The following is a 17,466-nucleotide window of genomic DNA, read 5'->3' on the forward strand; positions in this document are numbered from 1 at the left end:
TCCTGGCTCCTAGATTGACCAAAAATGTGTCAAGCCCTGCACTAAGGGGTCAATCCTATTTCCTGCGAAGACACCGCGAGTGGCAGTAAGTGCGTCAGCACCCTGCCACTCTTACACCACCGCTGACTCACGGATTATTGGGGCTGCAAGCAAAAATCTGCAAGTCGGACACTAAAAGGGGCTGCAAGGGGCGTGAGATCGGGTGCCATTGCCGACACTTACACGCTGCGGCACTTCGTAACGCTCGTCGGTTTGACCCCTAAAAAGGCAGCAGAGATCACCAAAGGAGACTCAAAGACAGCAACAGCAGCTGAACTCAGTGGACCCATCATCTTGAAGGAGATGCTACTCGGTACATCTTGTTAAACATCCTAACGGCTGACGAATGACCTTGTGCATGAATCATAACACAAACACCTTACCTTAAATGACATAACAACACGGATACTTAGGTTTGGCAGAGAAATGTTAGTGGATTTATTTAAATAACTATAAACTAGCTGTAAAGAAAGGGATTAGATAATGGTGGCAAAGAAAGAACAGCTAGAACTCATTCCTCAATCCACAAAACTGCAACATACTTCCCAAACAAAGTAACAACAAAAGGTATCCACTCAACTTTCTACCATGACTACCCATCCGTCTGGGTGATGTCGTTGCCCCCGTCTAGGTGGTCCAGCCATTATACACAGTCAACGAAAGTGAGCACACCAAACTATGAATCAATCATTAAATAATCTATATATGACCTAAAACAGGTAACTTGCCGTTCTTTCCCGCTAAAACAGCTAACGCAAAAAGCTACCCATGCAACTAAACAGGGGAGGGAGGGCGGGAAGAGGCTGACTCCACCTCCAACTATCCCTTATGCATTAAAACTACGCCCTCCATCCCTGTAACTTTATTATCTAGTCCTATCACCTGATACCCACAATGCCATTCCCTGCCTCAGATGTTTAACCCTCTCTGTTCCTATTCAGTCACTACGCTCCTCAAACAATCGTGCCCTTGGCATGAGGACAGGCCTCTTGTAATTCCCTACTTCACTTACTTTATACTTGAGAGAAGAGGATTGTGTGGGAGGTAAGGCCAGAGCTCTGATATAAAGTGCAGCCATCTCTGACTGCCACGCTTATGCCAGGATACAGAGCTGCCAACATAGCATACACAAAAATACAGCCAATGCAAAAACACAAATCATGTTCACATAAACACTGCACATAGCTAATACCCTCCTCTGTAGTGTAAACCGGGACCACTAACCACAAACCAAAGAAAATAAATATTTGGAATAAAACTGAGTAATGCTTGGGGTTTCCCCTGTCTAATGGTATGAGCTCATTGTTGGCTGGGGTTCATTCACATTAGAGCCTGACTTCTGGCCAAATAACGCCTGTAAAAGTAATCACTGACACACCGTTTCTTGTGCACAGTTTACGGAGCTTTATACTGAACTGCAATGATAATCTCCCATGCAGTAAGAGTCATGACATGCTGCAATCGTTAAGCCATGGCAGGACAAGCATAGTTGTCATAGGGATCAACGATGAAGATGACAATTGTGTATTACAAGTCAGCGCCCAATGGTTAATGCTCTTCTACTGAAGCGCTCACATGAACTGGTTATTCCAAATTTCCAATTTTTATTTTTTTTTTACAATTCTAGAGAATCACTAATAGCAAAGCTGTGGCAGGGCATGCTGGTATGTGTAGTTTCACAGCTGGAGGCCCACATGTTGAGTAGCCCTGACCTCAAGAAACTCCACGTAAACAGAGGGCCTGATTCATTCCTGACAGCTGCTGTGCGTTTTCGTACAGCAGGCGATCAGGTCCTACATGCGTATGCACCGCAATAACAAAAGGCATCGCCGGTCAGCAACAGGATGGTGCGAAAAATCCAATCGCATGGGCGATTGTGGAGGCCGTTCGTGGGTGGTAACTGACTGTTTATTGGAAGTGTCTGGAAAAACGCAGGCGAGTTCAAGCGTATTCAGAGAGGGTGTGTGACGTCAGCTCCGGCCCCGATCAGCCTCTTCTCACTGCACAGTAGGAGTAAGTCCTGGGCTGCGCAGAGACTGCACACTGGATTTTTGCAGCTCGGCATACACATGGGATCGCACACTTGCACGGCGAATTTACACTCCCTCTGGGGGCGGCGACTATTTGAACGCAGGACAGCAAAGTTGGCAGCCCAGCGATCAGGTCTGTATCACCTCCCAGAGAACACTGGAGTCAAACTCAAGACCCTGACACTGCATGGCAACCACGGTGCTACCATGCTATACAAAATTTACTAGTAATGAAAATCTGAGTGTATTTCTAGATTGCTGAAATTATTATATGTCTCTATTTTCCATATCCTATAAACTCTGTAAATTTTTTGGCAGAAAAAAAATAACCCAAAAACGGAGCTAATATCGCGATTTTAACCCAATGGTGAGTATTGGGCTATCCTATTAAAGCCTGTTTTTTTCAGGCCAAAATTCCTGGTTTCAGGCAATAACACACGGGATCCGTGATAAGTTCCCGGAACCCATGTTTTTTCGCGGCTCTGAACGCACACAAAGCATAACCCCCGATAGAATCCGGCATTGGGGGATCAGCACGCTGGGTTTGGGAATAATAGGTTAGGCCCCCTGGTGAATCTATTAGCAGCGGTACATTACCACTATTAATGGGGGTAATTCCAAGTTGATCGCAGCAGGAAATTTTTTAGCAGTTGGGCAAAACCATGTGCAGTGCAGGTTGGGCAGATGTAACATGTGCAGAGACAGTTAGATTTGGGTGGGGTGTGTTCAATCTGCAATCTAATTTGCAGTGTAAAAATAAAGCAGCCAGTATTTACCCTGCACAGAAACAAAATAACCCACCCAAAACTAACTCTCTCTGCAAATGTTATATCTGCCCCCCCTGCAGTGCACATGGGCCCTCATTCCGAGTTGTTCGCTCGGTATTTTTCATCGCATCGCAGTGAAAATCCGCTTAGTACGCATGCGCAATGTTCGCACTGCGACTGCGCCAAGTAACTTTACTATGAAGAAAGTAATTTTACTCACGGCTTTTTCTTCGCTCCGGCGATCGTAATGTGATTGACAGGAAATGGGTGTTACTGGGCGGAAACACGGCGTTTCAGGGGCGTGTGGCTGAAAACGCTACCGTTTCCGGAAAAAACGCAGGAGTGGCCGGGGAAACGGTGGGAGTGCCTGGCCGAACGCTGGGTGTGTTTGTGACGTCAACCAGGAACGACAAGCACTGAACTGATCGCACAGGCAGAGTAAGTCTGGAGCTACTCTGAAACTGCTAAGTAGTTAGTAATCGCAATATTGCGAATACATCGGTCGCAATTTTAAGAAGCTAAGATTCACTCCCAGTAGGCGGCGGCTTAGCGTGTGTAACTCTGCTAAATTCGCCTTGCGACCGATCAACTCGGAATGAGGGCCCTGGTTTTGCCCAACTGCTAAAAAATTTCCTGCTGCGATCAACTTGGAATTACCCCCAATAGGATATGGCTGTTCACCTCCACCTTTGTATTGAAAACAGGACGGTAATGCAGAAAAGCCCTTCTGACGACGCCAACAGGACATTATGTTTATTTACAAACAAAGTCATATCCGTAATTAAGGGGGACATTTACTAAGCAGTGATAAAAGTGGAGAAGTGAGCCAGTGGAGAAGTTGAACATGTCATCCAATCAGCTACTCTGTAAATTTTCAAAGTATGCAAATTATACATGTTATGTCGATGCTGATTGGTTGCCATGGGCAACTTCTCCACTGGCCTACTACTCTACTTTTATCACTGCTTAGTACATGTGCCCCTAAAATTCTGCCCCTCAGATCACCTGTGAGTTGTAGAAAGGAGTGTATGATTGTTAATTGTCATATACTGCGATGTAACGCGAGCACAGAGACGGACAATTAGTGCTTTACAGTACCTTCTGTGTTCTCTAAAGCAGTTTATACTTACTGCATCAGTCACACAATTTGAAGCTGATAATGCATCCATGATGAAACCTTTATTTTTCTTTTAATGGAGATCTTAGAATCTTCTGCCAGTGCATATATATCACTAGCTGCATACTGTATATACCATACAAAAAGAGGAATAGGCTTTTGTAGTTTGAGTAATATATAGTATGTGTTTGCCTGTATGATCTTAGTGAAGTCATAACATACCATTCCAGACTGAGGTATGACACTGAAGGGGATCAGAGGTTTATTAGAGGACTAGCTTTGGTTGCCATGCCATTTGCCAGGTTGCTAGATAGTGCGGCCGGCACTGCAGGCTAGGAAGAGAACACATGTACGTTTTGTGTGAACTGTGCAGTGGGTTGTTAGTTCGGCTGGAACAGACTGGAGACATTAAGATGGTGGCTGCGAGAATTCGATAAGCTTGTCTGAAGATGTAAATTCCCAGGAAATGTTGTAAGGTTTGGAGTAGGGAGGCCAATCCCAGGCCTTTTTTTCAATCCCGGGTATCAGGATTGAAAAAAGGTCAATACCCGGATTCCTGGAATTAGGTTATAATCCTGCCCAGCTCACACAAATACTCACCATCGTGGTTGGAAGCCGGGCTGCAGGCGGTGAGGTGCGTGTGGTGAGGTGCGGTCCTGGCGGCGCAGGCGGCTGGTGTCAGACTGCGCAGCGTGACCTCTGACATCATGTCACACTGCACAGTATGCACTGCCAGGGCAGGGGGATCCCGGAGGAGGGAGCCAGGCAGCATCTGAGCCTCCTGAGGACGCTCAACGCTGCCCGGCATTAAAAAAAACAATGGGGCAGGTAAATCCTGCAATCCCCGGTATTGGAGCTTCCAATCCTGGGATTGAATCCCGGACGTTTTTTGGCCTAAATCCCGGGATCCCGCCGATCTCGATCCCAGGATTAGCCTCCCTAGTTTGGAGGATGGAAAAAAACATCTTGCTGTGCAAGAGAGCGGGAGCAGCCCGAAAAAGTCTTGTACGATAATCGTGAATGGGACCAGGTAACGCGTGTATATGACAGACGCAGTGTTTAGCAACTGAGGGGAATTTATCAAACCTTCAAAAAGAGCCAAGTGGATGGGCTGCACATAGCGACCAATCAGATTCTAGGTACAATTTTACTGAATATACCGGATAAATGATCGCTAAAACCTCATTGGTTACTTTGGCATCCCCTCCACTTGTCATCTTTAGAAGGTTTGTTAAAGTGTTGAGCTTAAAAAGTTTTATATCTCTGGCGTGACATGATCTAACTGTGTAGGTTAATAAAAGCAGAAAGAGGCACTCTCTGGTTGCTGAATGTGTGACAAGTTCCCTGCTAGGATTATGCATCGGGAGGTTATTGTGCTGTGTTACATTTTGCTCTACAAATGCTGCTAAATCACTGCAATTGTCTTTTTCTTCATTCGTACTCTATCCCCTTCCCAACAGGCGGCATTACTTTCCATCCAAAACATAATCTGCAGTCGGCTCTGTTTATCCACTGCAGCTGATGAGAAGTGACCCATCACTGGGAGTATAATAACAGAAAGAAAAGACAAAACGTATTGTGAAGTGGCTGCAATATAAAATGTCTAAATGAAGATTCCTGTTATCGCGCGGCACAGCTGCAGGTTTACTCAGCAGATAAAGGCTCAGAAGACAAGGCTGATCACTCCTACTTCATTACTGCCAACATTACAGGCCGCTTTAGGAAAAGGATTGGATTTAAAAAATATATATACTGTACATACGTTGGACGTTTTACAGTACAGCTACCGATTAAAGGAAAAAGCAGGCAATGTGATGCATTTGGGGATTTTTATCACCCCGTGCCTCTATTTTACGCACCGTCTGGTGCAGCAGTAATTAGCGACTCAATAGGCTGTTCTGATGTGTTTCCTGCGTTGCATAGTATGAGTTTCCCTGATCTTCTGTACTGGGAAAACACCTGCCATACTACAGAACTCCAGGGGACTCCGCAGCCAGACGGCTTTCACTTTGACTGTCCTTCACGAATGAGGAAACGTTATGACTGCGTCTTGCTTGTTATTGCTTCTTCAGGTTTTTTTTGTGTGTGCTTTTTTTAAATTGCAGGCTTACAGACTGACCTAAATTAAACTGAACCTGTCAACTGCACATAAAAGGACATTTAAAGCATGAAAGAAAAGGTTGTCTCGTTAGGTGAATGTGCGCTAAGAACAAAAAGGAGAATCTCTTGCAGGAGCTTGGGGTGAGCCACCCAGCCCACCTAAGAGATGTCCTTATACGTATCACCTGCTGACGGGAGAGAGAGTCTTTGTGAGATGAGCCAATGTTCATTAAGGACACAGCCTATTATTTATTAGGAATCAATGCCAATACTGAGGCAAGAGGCGCTTTGGGGCAGAGTTGGGTGGGTGTGCAGATCGACATCCATGCTTTTCTGAGGAATCTGGACATACCTGGCCTGTTACTGAGGGATGTTTCGCACCAGCACAGGCTGGGTGCAAGTCCCAATACCATTGGGGATGGCTACGGAGAGAAAAACAGAGCACAGTGTGACTCTGACGGAGACCATCTTAACGGATAGGCAGACTGGGCAGCTGCCTAGGGCCGCACAATCCTAGGGGCCTCCGAGCAGGGACGGGTGGTGGTCACACAATCAGAGCGGCCTGGCAACATTCTCTACCTGCCTCCCAGCCTGCTGCCAGACAGGGAATGGCTTTAGCAAACTGATTGGTGGATGGGCAGAGCTATCCACCAATCAGAGTGCTGACAGCCATTCACTGTACGAAAGCATGTGGAGAGACGGCACAAAACCACAGGAGGGTTACACGACTGGGTGTGTAGGGGCCCCAGTGCATTGCTTTGCCCATAGCCTACAATGCTGTTAAGACGGCCCTGACTCTGACGCATGAAGACGCACAGATAGTCACATAAATGGGTGGATAGTCACATTAGCATATCCTAGTGAGTAGGTTACTGCGGCTGGATGCAAAATCAGGCCCTTTGTGTTCCTCTTGGCATCCGTATAGTGTAAACTATAATTGTATATTTTAAATAGGCCTAAATAAACTGTGTAGCTTTAGCCTGTTGTACCTAAGTATCCATTTTATTAAGTGGACTATGTTTTGACACTACCGGCCTCAAACTTCCGGTTGCATTTGGCGCAATTTCTGCTGATTTTGGAGGAGGATGCACCAGGGATTTGGGTATTTAATCACGGTAAGTCTCATGTGTAATGTATCTTGGCAAAGGGCCTGATTCAGAGATTTATGTAAATACAATAATGACATAAATCTCTGATGTTTAATGATCTGCGTATGCGTAAGGAGCCGCAATGCGCAAGTGCAGATCAGGTCCTGCCCCAAAGCCCATAGCATGACTGACATGATGCTGGCATTTGGCTGCAGCGAGGGGAGCGTCCCAAAATATGGGGGTGCATCAGGCCTGAATTCTGGGCGGCATTGGCTCTAGCAGGGTGATTTCGCCAGACACCCTGGGTAACCTGAGGGTTGCGCAGTTGTCCTATGTTCATGCATTAGGTCTGATGCTGCTTCTTCAGGTGCAGCAGCAGATCAGGGAGGCCGGCAGTGGGCGTCTTAACATATTATTATTAATAATTTTGATGTCATTTCTTAATAAAGTATAAATTATTGTTTACTTAGTGAGATTGTTAATTTTTAAAATAATATTTACTCTGTTCCCATAGAAGAAGCTGAATCTTACCACTGGCAAACATTTCATTTATAGGGAAAACACGAGAGTAATCCTCATCTCTGGGAAATACTCCAGTTTTCGCTAACAATGGTCATTTTCGCCCATTGATAAATTAGCGCCATTGTGACACACAGCAGACACCAATGTACACAGGGAAGAGGATAATAACAGAGAAGCCACTGTCACGCTGGCAGGCTCCCGGAGGCGCTGGGATTACACAAGGTCACAGCTAGCTAAGTGACAGCAGCTGAAATGTAACCCACTTCTCTCTCAATAAACAACACAACTACTCAAAGATCCGCTGACACAAACACCACACAATACAGCAAATGTAAAGTGTGTTTAAGAGACACAACGTGGAACCTGGGTAACAGGACCATGTAAAGTGTGTTGTTTCCTTATACCATTTGCTGGAATAAATTAATGTTATTTGCAGAGGAAAGAGCCAACGTAGCCGCTTATTTACAGATGAGGCACAAAACCCCACCGACCGGGGCTGCTTGTGACACCTCCAGTAATCAGGACCGCTCACCGTCAGCCTCACAGTAACACCTGGCTGCTGTAATCAGGTGCAAAGGCTATTTTCCAGGAAAACCCTTGTAATAGAATAATCACCGACGTCTCCTGCACTCCATGGGACAGATTGCTGACACCTGCTGATCTGCACTCCCGAACCAATAATCAATAATAAGCGAAAGGAAAAATCTTCGAGAGGACCTATAAAGAGAAGTGCTTGGTCTGTTGTGCCAAATAAAAGTGTATTTCATAAAGATAACGCATAGCTACTCATTCTTAAAGGCAATAATTAACGGGATACGGTTAAGAAACCAGCTGTCGGGATCCCGGCAGCCGAAATACCGACGATGGAATTCCATCACCTGACAGAATGCTGACAGGGTCCGGAAACAGCCGGCATCCCGACCGTAAATATAGAGAGCGGGTTAGTGACGCGGAGGAAGGGGGTGTTTAAGGTTTAGTCGCCAACTGAGAAGGGGAGGGGGGTTAGGCTGCGTGGGGGTCGAGTTACACTATGGGAAGGGAGCTTAGGGTTAGGCTCCACCGGGGGAGGTTAGGTTTAGGCACTAAGGAAGGAGGGTTAGGGTTAAGGCCGGTACACACGGGAAGATTTCCCCAGAGATGTGTGCTGGGTGAGGGGGCGAGGACGGGGGGGGGGGGGGGGGGTTGGGGCGCTCATTTCACCCAGCGGGTGAAATGAGCGATGTGCTAGATTGTGCCTAGCACCGGCGATAGCGAAGCTTAGAATTTAAGCATGAATCTCTACGTGTGTACCCCCCTTTAGACTGCGGGGAGGGGGGGGGGGGTTTTGCCACCACCGTGGGGAGGTTAGGGTTAGGTACTAAGGGTGAAGGTTAGGGTTAGGCTGCGGGAAGAGAGGGTTATGGGGTAGGGGGGAGGGGATAGCATACTTACCTTGCCCCTGTCGGGATTTTAAAGATCGGGATGCTGGTGTCGGTATTGTGATCACCAGCATCCGTGCCGCCGGTCACACATACCGAACCTGGGGGGTCATTCCGAGTTGTTCGCTCGCAAGCTGCTTTTAGCAGCTTTGCACACGCTAAGCCGCCGCCTACTGGGAGTGAATCTTAGCTTATCAAAATTGCGAACGAAAGATTAGCAGAATTGCGAATAGACACTTCTTAGCAGTTTCTGAGTAGCTCCAAACTTACTCGGCATCTGCGATCAGTTCAGTGCTTGTCGTTACTGGTTTGACGTCACAAACACACCCAGCGTTCGCCCAGACACTCCTCCGTTTCTCCAGCCACTCCCGCGTTTTTCCCAGAAACGGTAGTGTTTTTTCACACACACCCATAAAACGGCCTGTTTCCGCCCAGAAACACCCACTTCCTGTCAATCACATTACGATCACCAGAACGAAGAAAAAACCTTGTAATGCCGTGAGTAAAAAACCTAACTGCATAGCAAATTTATTTGGCGCAGTCGCACTGCGGACATTGCGCATGCGCATTAGCGACTAATCACTCCGTTGCGAGAAAAAAATAACGAGCGAACAACTCGGAATGACCCCCCTGAATTAACTTTACTCCCAACTTTTCATGTTGGAGAAACATGTAAAAAGCGCACGTGCTGTGGAGACACGCTACAGAGATGTGACTGGAGCAGTTGTCATGCCGAACCATTCTCTGGGGTCTATTTAAGCCTTGAAGAGAGATAGAGTGGAGAAAGATAAAGTACCACCTAATCAGCTCCTAACTGTCATTTTTCAAACACAGCCTGTAACATAGCAGTTACTAGCTGACTGACTGGTACTTTATCTCTCTCCACTTTATTTATCTACAAGGCTTAGTAAATAGATCCCTCTGCCCCTTCTTCCTACTATATAACCACCTTTTCAATGTCACATTCATTATGGCAAAACAGCAGTAAATTGTATATACAGTATCTTCTAACCTTTCCGTCTCAATAACCCTAACAGCACAGTGTCCTTAAATCGGGACATTTGGGGGGTATGATAAAATAGATCCCTTTGACTTACAACAGCCCTGTCATATTATACAGTACCTCCCAACATGTAAAAGTTGTTTCAGTGAGCACGTCACTGCATAGTAATGACACACCTCCCGTATAGGAGCATGCCGCAATAGGAACGTTACTGTGTCACGATGGGGCGTGCCTAAAGCTTTTGGACCTTCAGTAAGCCCCATTTTGGGCAGGCCTGCCTAAATCACTTCTGAGGCGAATAAAGTGGAAATTAACAGCATTTCCAGGCAGAGGCTTGCACAGGAAGAGCAGTGGAGTTAGACAGAGTGAAGGCATTCCTAATATGTGCTAGAGAATAGGGCATACTTGCACTCTGCAAAAGACATCTGACTTACACCACCTCAAAGCAGGTAGTCTTCTAGCCGCATCCTGTACTTCTAAAGGGATTGGTATGGGGTCACTGATTTGAACATCAGAGAAGAAGCACATTTCCTAGGGCACACTGGGGGCGATTTCATTGTTTGTAGCTCCTGTAGCTCCCGTCTAAACTGGATGGGAGCTATTCAATTGTTTGCGCGACCAGCCCCGAGGCTGCACTTACAGTATCATGGCTTTCTGTTTGCCCCCACCTGAGGTGTGTGCACAAATCCAATCCAATACACCTTTATTGCCATTAACAAAACAGAAATCAATTATCAACAAAATATCAAGTAAAACACTCTGCACAATAGAACAAGCAGTATACAGATGTGTTGTCACACATTGGGGTGTATTCAATAGATGTCAGATACTTTCCGACGGAAAGGATCCGACATCTGAGTATTCAATGAGCGGCCAAATCCTGTCGGATTTGGCCGTTCACGACAACGCCAATCCGACTTTTTTTAAAGTCGGAGTGACATTGTCAGAAACGGGCCAAAACCTGTCGGATTTGGCTACGGAATCCAACATAGCACGTGGATCCGCGGCTAATCCGACGATCCACATGCTTTCTGACAAGTCGGAATTACTGACTTGTCGGAAAGGATTGAATAGGTCGGAACCCCTTCTGACATAAAAAAGTCGGAAACTGCCGTCTTTCCAACAAGATGGCAGTTTCTGACTTCAATTGAATATCCCCCCCTTGTTGCCAAACGTCCAAACACACATACTGTTGCCACATGTAGTATAAGCAGAATCGATTACACCCAACACCCCTCCTCCCCCACTCCCTTCATGCTTTTCTGACTGATTTCAGCAATAAATGAAATAAGTGGATGGGAAAATGAACGTTTAATTTATTAAATGACGTGACCTTTACACTTATTTATTAAATGATGTGACCTTTACACTTCCGTACCCTTAGGATGTTTCCGCCACAGCGTGCCTAGGTGCACTTCTAGAGCAGAGGATAACTGTGCGAAACCCCATTGCGACCCCAGCCCCTGTTACTTTGTGCACGTGCAGACCTGAAATAATAAGAATTTACTTACCGATAATTCTATTTCTCATAGTCCGTAGTGGATGCTGGGGACTCCGAAAGGACCATGGGGAATAGCGGCTCCGCAGGAGACTGGGCACAAAAGTAAAAAGCTTTAGGACTACCTGGTGTGCACTGGCTCCTCCCCCTATGACCCTCCTCCAAGCCTCAGTTAGGATACTGTGCCCGGACGAGCGTACACAATAAGGAAGGATTTTGAATCCCGGGTAAGACTCCTACCAGCCACACCAATCACACCGTACAACTTGTGATCTGAACCCAGTTAACAGCATGATAACAGAAGGAGCCTCTGAAAAGATGGCTCACAACAACAATAACCCGATTTTTGTAACAATAACTATGTACAAGTAATGCAGACAATCCGCACTTGGGATGGGCGCCCAGCATCCACTACGGACTATGAGAAATAGAATTATCGGTAAGTAAATTCTTATTTTCTCTAACGTCCTAGTGGATGCTGGGGACTCCGAAAGGACCACGGGGATTATACCAAAGCTCCCAAACGGGAGGGAGAGTGCGGATGACTCTGCAGCACCGAATGAGAGAACTCCAGGTCCTCCTCAGCCAGGGTATCAAATTTGTAGAATTTAGCAAACGTGTTTGCCCCTGACCAAGCAGCTGCTCGGCAAAGTTGTAACGCCGAGACCCCTCGGGCAGCCGCCCAAGATGAGCCCACTTTCCGTGTGGAATGGGCTTTTACATATTTTGGCTGTGGCAGGCCTGCCACAGAATGTGCAAGCTGAATTGTACTACAAATCCAACGAGCAATCGTCTGCTTAGAAGCAGGAGCACCCAGCTTGTTGGGTGCATATAGGATAAACAGCGAGTCAGATTTTCTGACTCCAGCCGTCCTGGAAACATATATTTTCAGGGCCCTGACTACGTCCAGCAACTTGGAATCCTCCAAGTCCCTAGTAGCCGCAGGCACCACAATAGGCTGGTTTAAGTGAAATGCTGAAACCACCTTAGGGAGAAATTGAGGACGAGTCCTCAATTCTGCCCTGTCCGTATGAAAAATTAGGTAAGGGCTTTTATAGGATAAAGCCGCCAACTCTGATACACGCCTGGCTGAAGCCAGGGCTAACAGCATTACCACTTTCCATGTGAGATATTTTAAGTCCACAGTGGTGAGTGGTTCAAACCAATGTGATTTTAGGAATCCCAAAACTACATTGAGATCCCAAGGTGCCACTGGAGGCACAAAAGGAGGCTGTATATGCAGTACTCCCTTGACAAACGTCTGAACTTCAGGAACAGAAGCTAGTTCTTTTTGGAAGAATATTGACAGGGCCGAAATTTGAACCTTAATGGACCCTAATTTGAGGCCCATAGACAGTCCTGTTTGCAGGAAATGCAGGAATCGGCCCAGTTGAAATTCCTCTGTAGGGGCCTTCCTGGCCTCGCACCACGCAACATATTTACGCCAAATACGGTGATAATGTTGTACGGTTACATCCTTCCTGGCTTTGATCAGGGTAGGGATGACTTCATCCGGAATGCCTTTTTCCTTCAGGATACGGCGTTCAACCGCCATGCCGTCAAACGCAGCCGCGGTAAGTCTTGGAACAGACATGGTCCCTGCTGGAGCAGGTCCTTTCTTAGAGGTAGAGGCCACGGGTCTTCCGTGAGCATCTCTTGAATTTCCGGGTACCAAGTCCTTCTTGGCCAATCCGGAGCCACGAGTATAGTCTTTACTCCTCTCCTTCTTATGATTCTCAGTACTTTTGGTATGAGAGGAAGAGGAGGGAACACATACACTGACTGGTACACCCACGGTGTTACCAGAGCGTCCACAGCTATTGCCTGAGGGTCCCGTGACCTGGCGCAATATCTGTCCAGTTTTTTGTTGAGGCGGGACGCCATCATGTCCACCTTTGGTTTTTCCCAACGGTTCACAATCATGTGGAAGACTTCTGGGTGAAGTCCCCACTCCCCCGGGTGAAGATCGTGTCTGCTGAGGAAGTCTGCTTCCCAGTTGTCCACTCCCGGAATGAACACTGCTGACAGTGCTATCACATGATTTTCCGCCCAGCGAAGAATCCTTGTCACTTCCGTCATTGCCCTCCTGCTTCTTGTGCCGCCCTGTCTGTTTACGTGGGCGACTGCCGTGATGTTGTCCGACTGGATCAACACCGGCTGACCCTGAAGCAGAGGCCTTTCCTGACTTAGGGCATTGTAAATGGCCCTTAGTTCCAGGATATTTATGTGAAGTGATGTTTCCAGGCTTGACCACAAGCCCTGGAAATTTCTTCCCTGTGTGACTGCTCCCCAGCCTCTCAGGCTGGCATCCGTGGTCACCAGGACCCAATCCTGAATGCCGAATCTGCGGCCCTCTAGGAGATGAGCACTCTGTAACCACCACAGGAGAGACACCCTTGTCCTTGGAGACAGGGTTATCCGCTGATGCATTTGAAGATGCGATCCGGACCATTTGTCCAGCAGATCCCACTGAAAAGTTCTTGCGTGGAATCTGCCGAATGGAATCGCTTCGTAAGAAGCCACCATCTTTCCCAGGACCCTTGTGCATTGATGCACTGACACTTTTCCTGGTCTTAGGAGGTTCCTGACTAGGTCGGATAACTCCCTGGCTTTCTCTTCCGGGACAAACACCTTTTTCTGTACTGTGTCCAGAATCATCCCTAGGAACAGCAGACGTGTCGTCGGAATCAGCTGCGATTTTGGAATATTTAGAATCCATCTGTGCTGTCGTAGTACTACTTGAGATAGTGCTACTCCGACCTCTAACTGTTCTCTGGACCTTGCCCTTATCAGGAGATCGTCCAAGTAAGGGATAATTAAGACGCCTTTTCTTCGAAGAAGAATCATCATTTCGGCTATTACCTTGGTAAAGACCCGGGGTGCCGTGGACAATCCAAACGGCAGCGTCTGAAACTGATAGTGACAGTTCTGTACCACAAACCTGAGGTACCCTTGGTGAGAAGGGCAAATTGGGACATGGAGGTAAGCATCCTTGATGTCCAGAGACACCATATAGTCCCCTTCTTCCAGGTTCGCTATCACTGCTCTGAGTGACTCCATCTTGAACTTGAACCTTTTTATGTAAGTGTTCAAGGATTTCAGATTTAAAATGGGTCTCACCGAGCCGTCCGGCTTCGGTACCACAAACAGCGTGGAATAATACCCCTTTCCCTGTTGTAGGAGGGGTACCTTGATTATCACCTGCTGGGAATACAGCTTGTGAATGGCTTCCAATACCGCCTCCCTGTCGGGGGGAGACGTTGGTAAAGCAGACTTCAGGAACCGGCGAGGGGGAGACGTCTCGAATTCCAATTTGTACCCCTGAGATACTACCTGCAGGATCCAGGGGTCCACTTGCGAGTGAGCCCACTGCGCGCTGAAATTTTTGAGACGGGCCCCCACCGTGTCTGAGTCCGCTTGTAAGGCCCCAGCGTCATGCTGAGGACTTGGCAGAAGCGGGGGAGGGCTTCTGTTCGTGGGAAGAGGCTGTCTGCTGCAGTCTTTTTCCCCTTCCTCTGCCCAGATATGAGTGGCCTTTTGCCCGCTTGCCCTTATGGGGACGAAAGGACTGAGCCTGAAAAGACGGTATCTTTTTCTGCTGCGAGGTGACTTGGGGTAAAAAGGTGGATTTCCCAGCCGTTGCCGTGGTGTCACGATCCGGGTATCTGGACGCCATTACTTACCCTTCAGATGCCTCCTGAGGCTGGCTCAGCATTCCAGGACCGGATCCCATCCGTTACACTGATGTCCACATTCCTGCCTCCTCTCCTGTCACTCTGAGACGCGGTCACCGCGGCGCCATGTAACATCTGGAATGGCGTTCCCCGCGGCCTCCACCGCTGTCCCTGAGTTCCTGCATGCGGAGTGTCAGAGTGGCGATTACGTCAGCCGCGGCCTCCGCTGTGCCCGCGTGGTTTAGATGTGCAATCATCAGTCTGGCGTCTCCTGTCTCCTGTGGCCGGCGCCGCCATTGCTGTTTCAATTCTCACATGGATTACAAACCAAACTTCCCTCCAAGTGTCTGCATGGGCGCAGCCATCTTGGATTTTGTCATCTGATCATTTCCACCAATCTGCTGTCTGTATTGTTAATCTGCATAATTGCCTAGCCAACCCCTTCCTTGCTGCAGGTATAAATATGCTGTGCCTGAGCAAGGAAGGCATCAGTGCTTTGGTTGTCTAACCTAGTTCCAGTTTGTCTCTCTCCTGTGGTTGTCTTCCAGGTTCCAGCTCCTGTCTCCAGACTTCTGCTATAGAGACCCGCACCAGCATTCCATCTGCGGTGTAGCCTGACTCTCCGATCCATTCTGGACTCACCTGTTTCCAGTTACAACAATCACCTGCTTCCAGCCCAGCTTCCAGCAGTGTACAGCTTCTCTTAAAGGGCCGGTGTCCTTTCTGCAGTTTACCACTCTCCACCGGTATTATTATTTCACCGCTCTCAAACTCCAAACTTCATCAATCACCTGCTTCCAGCCCAGCTTCCAGCAGTGTACAGCTTCTCTTAAAGGGCCGGTGTCCTTTCTGCAGTTTACCACTCTCCACCGGTATTATTATTTCACCGCTCTCAAACTCCAAACTTCATTATTATTTCATCGCTCTCAAGTTCGTTTATTATTTAACTGGTTCCAGCCAGTATCCACTCCGTACCAACAACAGTCTGGTTCCAGCCAGTATCCACAGCAGCCGTTTTACCTTCAGCAGCCCAGCCTTTCCTGGAACATCAGCTGGTACGATCCTGGGTTCTCTCCATTGCTACAGTCAGGCCTGGTAAGGACTTTCCAACTAGAAGATTATAAGAACTGTCTCACACTACCAGTGCCTGTGGCCCTTGCCACCCTGTAGTACCCAGGAATTGTATTTATCCTCTGTTGACTTTTATGTTTCCTTTTACTGCTGCTGTGTTACGGAGTTTGTCATAATAAACATCATTGACTTTTATCCTGGTTGTCGTGGTCACGCCTTCGGGCAGTTATTCTACATGTTACTTACATGTCTAGGGGTCTGATACAACCTCCCAGGTTCCGTTACATCTCAGCCCCTACAACTGAGGCTGCCTCCCGTCAGCTCAGGCCCTCAGTTGTGACAGTAAGCACTGGCCTAATGAATCCAGCCGGAGACCAGGATCAAGCGGCCAGGCCGATGCAAGAACTGGCAGCCCGACTTGAACATCAGGAGGCTGCACAGGGCCACATCATCCGCTGTCTCCAGGATCTCTCTACACGGCTGGATGGGATTCAAACGACCCTCCGTGGACCTGGCACGTCCGGTGCGTCCACTACAGTGACACCAGCTGTAACCCCACCCACCTTACCCATTTCCAGTCCACATCTTCATCTTCCAACGCCAGCAAAATTTGATGGATCTCCAAGGTTCTGCAGGGGATTTCTCAATCAATGTGAAATCCACTTTGAGCTTCTACCTGGCAATTTCTTCAGTGACCGTACCAAAATTGCCTATATCATCTCCCTTCTCAGTGGCTCAGCCCTTGACTGGGCATCACCTTTATGGGAGAAGTCTGATCCCCTGCTATCCTCCTATACTGACTTTGTAGCTACATTCAGGCGCATCTTCGACGAGCCAGGCCGGATAACATCTGCTTCATCTGAGATTCTCCGTTTACGCCAGGGAACACGTACTGTGGGACAGTATCTTATACAGTTTAAAATCCTGGCATCCGAACTGGCATGGAACGACGAGGCCCTGTATGCTGCATTCTGGCATGGCTTATCAGAACGCATCAAGGATGAGTTAGCTACCAGAGACTTGCCCTCTAAGTTGGATGAGCTAATTTCTCTTTGCACGAAGGTTGATCTACGTTTCAGAGAGAGAGCAACCGAGCGAGGAAGATCATCTACTCCTAAATCTTCTGCTCCTCCTCCTCG

The 17,466-nt window shown here is 47.6% G+C and overlaps 1 protein-coding gene and 1 long non-coding RNA gene across 3 annotated transcripts in view; one reads left to right on the plus strand and one right to left on the minus strand.

Annotated features, from left to right (window-relative positions):
* LOC134909006 (uncharacterized) overlaps positions 1–7,535 on the plus strand; it is a 103,722-nt gene extending 96,187 nt beyond the window's left edge. For both annotated transcript variants that reach the window (XR_010175825.1, XR_010175826.1), the window contains one exon: positions 5,414–7,535. This is a non-coding gene — a long non-coding RNA (uncharacterized LOC134909006). The remainder of the gene's footprint in view (positions 1–5,413) is intronic.
* VSNL1 (visinin like 1) overlaps positions 1–17,466 on the minus strand; it is a 276,191-nt gene that overhangs the window by 214,795 nt on the left and 43,930 nt on the right. The gene's annotated exons all lie outside the window — the stretch shown is intronic.

This window comes from Pseudophryne corroboree, chromosome 4 (assembly GCF_028390025.1).
Source record: "Pseudophryne corroboree isolate aPseCor3 chromosome 4, aPseCor3.hap2, whole genome shotgun sequence".
NCBI lineage: Eukaryota > Metazoa > Chordata > Amphibia > Anura > Myobatrachidae > Pseudophryne > Pseudophryne corroboree.